The sequence below is a fragment of the Eptatretus burgeri genome, chromosome 17, assembly GCF_056783735.1.
Source record: "Eptatretus burgeri isolate ZD-2024b chromosome 17, Ebu_testis_v1, whole genome shotgun sequence".
NCBI lineage: Eukaryota > Metazoa > Chordata > Myxini > Myxiniformes > Myxinidae > Eptatretus > Eptatretus burgeri.
The window spans coordinates 57,678,129-57,686,662 of NC_140977.1; the positions used below are offsets into that span (position 1 = coordinate 57,678,129).

General features: G+C 42.5%; 1 protein-coding gene across 4 annotated transcripts in view; it reads right to left on the reverse strand.

Annotated features, from left to right (window-relative positions):
• The window catches only part of TPCN2 (two pore segment channel 2), a 75,840-nt gene extending 68,263 nt beyond the window's left edge, over positions 1–7,577 (reverse strand). For 2 of the 4 annotated variants that reach the window (XM_085863046.1, XM_085863045.1), the window contains exon 1: positions 7,302–7,575. The gene's annotated coding sequence lies outside the window, so the exon portion shown is untranslated. Of the gene's footprint in view, positions 1–7,301 lie in introns of all 4 variants that reach the window. The other 2 variants (XM_085863048.1, XM_085863044.1) reach the window with 2 other exon arrangements.
• Between the last annotated feature and the right edge of the window lie 957 nt (positions 7,578–8,534).

Consider the following 8,534-nt stretch of genomic DNA (forward strand, 5'->3'; position numbering starts at 1 on the left):
TGTGGAAGTTTGCACCAAGTGTGGAAGTTTGCACCAAGTGTGGAAGTTTGCACCAAGTGTGGAAGTTTGCACCAAGTGTGGAAGTTTGCATCACGTGTGGAAGTTTGCACCAAGTGTGGAAGTTTGCACCAAGTGTGGAAGTTTGCACCAAGTGTGGAAGTTTGCACCACGTGTGGAAGTTTGCACCAAGTGTGGAAGTTTGCACCAAGTGTGGAAGTTTGCACCAAGTGTGGAAGTTTGCTAAGAGATGAGATGGTCCGCACGCCAAGAACTGTCAGCAAACAAGGAATTATCTGTCATAAACTAATGTTAGTACACCAGCCAACATGTATTTTTTTTAAACTTTGGGGTGCATTTTTTGTTAATAGCAGGCATCCATGCTAGGTCAATCAGTCATAGGGTCGGGAAGAAAATGTGGGTGGACGCCACCCTCGATTTTGACCTTGAAGGTCATTTTCAAGGTCAAATAAGGTCAAATTTTGTGTGTTTTACATTGTGCATTAATTGACATCAATTTTGCTCGCTCCATCCATATAAACTATTTTTAATATCAAAAACATGTATTTAGGGTGTTTAATTAACAAGTGAATTTTATTTTTTACCCATATGTGTATGGCGTCGTGAAACACCGAAATGTGATTTTCTCGAAATGTGTTTATTCTGCATGTTAAAGTAATTTGCACACCGAATCTTTTGGTTTAAACCTTCATACACGTTCAATAAACTACTTTGTCACTGTAAAATGCCAAACAATTATTTTGCTTGCAATGGCCACTTGTTTTATTTGTCCTTAAACATTTTATAGCCCCCTCTTGTGGCAGATTTGTTCAAAGAAATTCCAACATGGCGGTTTGGTGCTGTGACCATGCTTTATCAGGCAGTGTACATAATTGACGCAAACTGCACATCAAAAGTGAGTAACTTTGATAAAAAAATAGACATGTGTTGGTTAGAGAGATATATATATATACAACAATTATCTGGGCCCATTAAGGAAACGGGACCAGGGCATTTACACGTCTTTTTGACGGTTGGTATACACTGTGTACGGGGAGTCTTTATTTGGTCTAAGTTTGAGCCTGGCAATTCCACATTTAGATTCGAGTTAAACCATATTGTTAATCGGTAAACAACTATTCAGAGGACATACTAAAATTGCGTTTGGAATGACGGAATGCCGTAAAACGGACCATCATACCACATTTGGGTCAAATTGCACATGTATTGCCCCGTACCGTTGATGCAGTACTATGTACAAAGAAACGTTTTTGTGGCTGATTGAGGGAACTGTCGGGTTTCATGACACACTCAGGAAGCACCACTCAAAAACCTTCGCCGATTTGTATAAGGCAAATGTATGTACTAAACAGAATGTACAGAAAACAATCAAAGCTGACAGAAAGCTACTGCAGCGATTGCTCAATGCTGTCACCGCCGGGCGACCACTGGAAATGGCGACCATTCTCAAGCATGAACTCTCTCCAATCCCACTGTCTCTGGCCAAGGTTGGAGGGAAGATTAACTCTGCTTCAAAGTCGGAGCTGATTAACATATTGATGGCAGGACTACAAGTACCTCCTGAAGTTCCAGAAGCTGACAAGAAGACATGTGCGATTATACATGGTCACGCCCTCATCCAAGCTCTCGGAAAGCCTGTTGGGTGTCAGACATTTGGTGAATATGCTGATGCGTTTGTAAAAACTGTAACACGTCACTTTGGACAGCACACAATGAGAGTTGATGTAGTATTTGATCGCTACATCGGGGAAAGCTCCATCAAGGCAGTGACTCGCTCAAAGCGACTGGGGAAAAAAAAAAAGATACCAATCCGCAAGCTCATCGATGGGCCCAATGTCCCACTCCCACAGGTTTGGGTCCAGTTCATTGCCTTGGATGTGAACAAAGCTGATCTTGCCAATTTCTTAGCCGAGGAAATCATAAAGAAAGGTAAAGACCTGCCCGGGCGATTTGAGCTTGTAACCGGAGGCGGATTTACAGATGTTAGTGATGCAAGGTCAACAAGGAGAGATGACCCCAGGCTTCACGGAAACCATGAAGAGGCTGATACCAGGCTGATACTCTCTTCGTGTGAGGCAGTTAACGCAGGATACCAAAGAGTGCTCGTAATCTGCAGAGACACAGATGTCATGATACTTCTGATACACTTTGTATCAACAAGAATATCCGAAGTGTGGATGTTGTCTGGAACACCAAAGAATCGGAAATGTTACCCACTACATGCAGTATCTTACACAACCTGTGAGGGAAAACCTACTCAACTTCCATGCGCTAACAGGTTGTGACACAGCATCTTATTTCAGTGGCCATGCAAAGAAGTCATGCTGGAAAGCATTTGAAAGCCAACCACTTCTTGTCAAGGGGATCGGTCGTGATGGAGAGTTTGCACCTATTGAACAGTTTGTGTGTCACCTGTATGGGACACCTGACCAACAAACCGTCAACCATGCCAGGCTCCAACTCTTTGGAAAGGCTAAGAAGGGACGAGAGATGTTACCACCGACGACGGATCAATAGCGAACGCAGTGAGCTTCATACTTAACGCGTGCACGTGAGAGAATAGGAAACAACAACAACAACAACAACAACAGCAACACAATACCCCTGGCTATTTCGAATCCGTGTCGTTAGCTATGACCTTTTGCTTCCGGTTGTTGTTAAACTTGTGCGGTGTATAAACACGATTGGGTTTTATTTATATCTTGTGAATATTACTTAACGCGTGCACATGAGAGAATAGGAAACAACAAAAACACAATACCCTGGCAATTGTGAATCCGTGTCGTTGGCTATGACCATTTTGCTTCCGGTTTTTTTTTTTGTTTCCGGTTTTTGTCATGGGGAATGATGCATGCCGGGAGATCATGACCGGAAGTGTTTATTTATTTATTCAATTATTTTTTTTCCCAAAGTTCATTTTATACTTCCGAAAGTGATTTTTTTTCATGACAGGAAGTGTTTATTTAGTATTTAACATCACCGGGAGTGATTTTGAAACTCTTTCCTGAACTTTTAATTTATTTTATTCTTGACCAGAAGTGATCGTTTATTTATTTATTTATTTATTCAATTATTTTTTCCCCCAAAGTTAATTTTAATAAAGATTTCTCCCGCATCATCAAAAAATATTTTTTAATCGTGATTTACATTATTTGATCGGTGATCCCGAATTCAGGCCGAAGTAACCGGAAATTGCGTCAAAATCAGCTGTGCGGCGCTTACACGTACCACGGTATAGTTAGCAAGTATACAGTTGTGAACAAGTTTTATGTAAAGTCAGAAGCGAATGTAAGAAGAATTCTACGTTCGCTTCTAGGCTTTGCCTATTCCATATTATTTTAAACACATTGTAATCTCTATATCTATAAAACTGAGGATGTGTGTGTGTGTGTGTGTGTGTGTGTGTGTGTGTGTGTGTGTGTGTGTGTGTGTGTGTGTGTGTGTGTGTGTGTGTGTGTGTGTGTGTGTGTGTGTGTGTGTGTGTGTGTGTGTGTGTGTGTGTGTGTGTGTGTGTGTGTGTGTGTGTGTGTGTGTTTTTATGGCCGTTATGAATTTCCACAAACTCCAACCGATTCCATTCAAATTCGGTACGATTATGGCTTTTGGTCCAACTTAGGTCATGGGCTATAAATTTTTTTCCATAACACTTCCGATATTTGAAAAAAAAAAAAATCGATAAATTGATATCCCTTATGGGATTTTCCATTCAAATCCACTCAATTTTAAGGCCTACGGGGGACGCAAATTTCCACTTTGCCCCGAGCACCGTTTTACCTCCGCTACGCCACTGCCGAAAAATCCCTGATTGCAGAACAAATGGATAATTAATTTCATTCTTGCACTTCCCACTCAACTCCCCAAATAAGCTTAAACGCGATTTCTTTCTAATCTGCTCGCCCTCCCTAGCTTTTCTGCTGCATACACTGCATTTGTGTATTGTACATTTGGTGCATGCGAGAAATTTAAGGTGTTAATCAACGTTAAGATGACGAAATCGATCCAGTGCATGTAGTTCACGCCGTGCACGCGTGCAAGCTTTTTGTGCTGACCTCATTGCGCGTGTCCTATTGGTTGCTCAAGGTCATTGTCCTTTGCTTTACTTTTGCACCGACCACTCACGTGTGGTTTGGGATGCAACTCATTTGTCATTGGTCGGGCTATGCCAAGGAAAAACTTGTCACATTTTCTCCTGTTCCGCTATTTTCCGGTCACATCTTTAGTGCTGTGGACGACCGATTATCCTTTTTTCCTGTGATTGTGCTTCTGCTGTTTCCCGTTCTGAGGAACAATCCTGAGCTCGGCTGATTTTCAAACGCCGTTCGGTTACACTGACATTACACTTCCTATCCGTGAGTTATTACTTTTGCGTTCAACCACTCCCCCTTTTTTTACATATTGTTTTTTCGATATAAACCCCAACTAACAAATTTACCCGTCCAAGTTGTACTCGACCCTACAATTTTTTTTGTTCCAAAAACCGTAGTTCTTTTCAATCTCGGTTTACCTTTTTCGATAATGCCGCCGAAAAAGAGGGTTTGTCTTGGGCGTCGGTCAGTGTTAGCCACGACTCGAAGGGTTTCTAGGGCAAACGAGTCGATCGAGGAAACTACCGCCTGACTTTCACAGAATGCCCTGCGCGCAGCGGAAATCAGGGCTTCGGAGGGTGATGAACAGCGGGTGGTTCGGCTTTCCAGGAACGCTTCTGGAACAGCTCTTTCTAAGTCTACTGAGACTCCACAAGAGCGACGCGCAAGGTTAGATGGTAATAGTCAATGGCGGGACAACAACGGCTGCTTAGCTTGCAACGCATGCTGCATGAGAAAAATAATTACGTTCAGAGTTTTAAGTGTGCCTTAGAGTCAGCCCCATCCCCTACTTTTTCCGTTGTCATTGACGCGGATAAGAGGCCTGCGGGGGAGCACGCCCGCCGATACAATGCCCTTTCATATAACGAGGTCGCCATACTCCTCCATGGGGACCAGCGTAAAAAGCAGGACATTGTTTCACAGTCGCGATAGCCGTCTTCAACGAATCAATGAAACGCACCGGTCATATGACGCCCTACAATATCCGCATCCGCGCTTTCGCCCAAGGTTAGGACTCGACGTCTCAGCACTAACATGCGAGCTCACCTGCATGGAGACGGCGCGTCTGCGTCGTTCGCACAGGCTCTCCTTACGCTTGGCGACGGCACTATGCCAAACGACGACCGCGGCTTCGTTTCATTAGACTCCCTTTGCAGCGTTGTTGCTACTGCTTCTGATCTTATGGATTCAGTTTTCCCGCAACTTCCCCTTAAATATTCGGACATGGAGTGGCTAAGTCAGAGGGCCATTCTGGCCCCAAAAAAAATAGCGTTGTGAACAACGTAAACGATCAGCTACTCCAGCTCATTCCTGGAGAGGCCTACGTTTACAAGTCTATTGACAGGACTATCGATCCAGAAGACGCAGCAATCTATCCTATTGAGCTGTTAAATTCGCTCGAGCCTCCCGGATTGCCCCCCCCCCCAAACCTTGAAGTTCAAAGTTGGTGCTCCTATTATCCTGCTCCGCAATTTGGTTCCTCCAAAGCAGTGTAATGGGACATGCTTAGTCATCAAGGCATTAACACCACGTCTCATTGAAGTCATGATAACTACAGGCTGCGGCCGATGTGAAGTACTCCTTAAACGTTCTAAAAACCTAACTCATCTTTTGCGTGTTACTTCCCCCTTTTATCCGCCTGTCAATACATCATTTCACCCTAAGTTTTCTATGGTACCATACAGGTGTCCGGATCGAAGAGTCTTTACGCGGTTTAGGGCCGTCAATTATGAGGGAGTAAGCGTTTAACTGTTTAGTGGTGGAGCTACGCTTAGGCCAAAAAAAAAAAATGTTGCATTGGCGTAACGGGTCACTGAAAAATAGGGTAGGTCGGTCGGGATCTTTTTTTTTTTTATTTTTTTTTTCCTAATAAATTCCAAAATTTTTGGATAATAAATCCAAAAATTTAATAAATCCTAATAAATCCCTCCCAAAATCTCCCCCGGCTCGAGTACCACCCTTTTTGTCGGCGGGTTCTGTCCGAAACACTTCCGGGTTTTTGCGATCGCGATCAACAAGATACTTGAAATCGATAGCAAAAAAAACAAAAAAAACGTAGGGTCGGCGGAATTTTTAGGGTCGGGCGGGTTACGCCAATGCAACATTTTTTTTTGGCCTTACTGTGGCTTTCAGCAGCTATTCAGGAAATTTGCAAGAAATCCCGAGCAACGCCGGGCTTTACTGCTAGTGATGGATAAATGGCGAAACCGTTTCGCCCTTTTTCAGATCAAAAAAGTTTGCCGTTTCGCATCATACATGTAGGGCCGTACATCAAGGCATATAATACACAATGTTGCATGTTGCAGAGACTGTGTACTTCAGCAATAGTATAACTATCTTTTTTGCAAATATAAACATTAAATGAGCTTTCAACGGGGAAAAGTCCAGGATAAAATGACCTTTCAGGTCAAAATAAGTGGTTGCATCCACCAACATTAAATACTTCCCCACACGATGACTATAATTGATCTGGCATGGATGCCTGTTATAAACAATTCACCATAAAAATCAGATGTTGGCTGGTGTACTAGAACAAAATCTGACTGCCACAAGAGGGGGCTATACAGTATTAATTAAAGATAAAGCGAGTGGCCATCGCAAAAAAAAGTTTGTTTAGGATTTTACAGTGACAAATTTAGTATACCGAATGTGTGTGATAGTTTAAACCAAAAAAAGATTGGGTGTGAAAATTACTTTAACATGCAAAATAAACACATTTCGAGAAAAAAAAAAAGAAATCACATTTTTGTGTTTCAGAATGCCATAAACATATATGTGTAAAAACCTTAAAATTCACTTGTTAAACAGGCTAAATGCATGTTTTTGAAAATATAAATAGTTTCTCTGGATAGAGGAGGCAAAGTTGATGCCAATTCATGCACAATGTAAAAAAAAAACACAAAATTTGACCTATTTGACTTTGAAAATGACCTTTAAGATCAAAATCGAGGGTGGCATCCACCGACATTTTCTTCCCCACCCTATGACTCATTGATCTAGCATGGATGCCTGCTATTAACAAAAAAAAAAATCCACTAGAAATCGTTTTCTACAGGACTTTTCCATGTTTGGCTGGTGTACAACTTCAAGCTGTTTGTGCCTCTTTTGCCTGAACACAATGCCAAACACGTTCGCGTATTCAGTATCAATGAAACAAATGGATTAAAATCAATTTCTTCAACTTCACATCCAACTTACCTGTGGCCTGCTCCGCTTTGAAGGCGAAATTCTTGTGGTCGGTTGTTTTGTCGTTTGATGATTAAATCTTCGTTCCGCCTTGTTGTTTGTTTGCCTTCTCAGACGTACCAGTATCTATATACTACACTCGGATGATTACCTGTGGAGAGCGTACGTACCAGACTGACGTGATATTGATAGAGAAAACATCTGATCTGATCTGATTTGCACACAAATGTACAGACGATATATAGGGAGCTTCACATTATTTTTTTTTTTAATGACGTAGTCTGTCAAACACCACCCCACGTACAAGGAACCAAAGCTCGAGCTTGTTGAACCTGTTGAACCTGTGTGGAAGCATTGAGCGGTGTATAAGTACCGAGCTTCTAGTGCTCTTTTACAAATACCGTACATCACCGTTTATTATTGTAATCGTGATACAGATCCCCTAATCAACGAATGAGAATTGTTTTCGTTAGTCGATTTTACACACTGTGAGAGGAATTAAAAAAAAAAATACCCGATGAAGCGAACGACGCATTTTGCCATTACACCGCCTATGTTTAAAGGGTTAGTTTTACATCGTGACGAAGATCTTCGGGAACTGTGAAACATTTATATGAAATCTACGCGAAGAATGTTACTTGGAATGTTGGTAGAACGAGGAATGAATAAACACAGACGGCACATCAACACTTTTTACCATGAAACCCTCACATGGGACGACATCAGCATCGTGACTCACGAGTCACACAGGTGTCAGGAATCCAATCACCAATCCACATGGGACGTCATTGTTCATTCAAGGTCATCCATATGATATCTGTGGCTTCATTGGGTTTCTGTTTCCTTGATGAATGAAGTTATATCATGAATGTTTCAAATGACAGATTTTTTTTCTTTTCTGCTATCTCCGAAATACTGAATTGAAATGGGGGATTACCGGTGCACAATGACTTACTGATTCTGGAGATGAGTTTGATTTAAGGGAGGTAAATGTGTGCTCCGAGATGCAGCGCCACCCACCGGCACCCAAAGGTGAGAGGTGTGCTCCGAGATGCAGCGCCCCTGCTGGCACACAATTGTGGGGAGGTGCGTTCCGAGATGCAGCCCCCACTGCTGGCACACGAGGATGAGGAGGTATACTCTGAGATGCCGCTCCCCCTGCTGTCACCCAAAGGTGGGAGGTATGCTCCGAGATGCAGCGCCCGCTGCTGGCACACGAGGATGAAGAGGTATGCTCTGAGATGC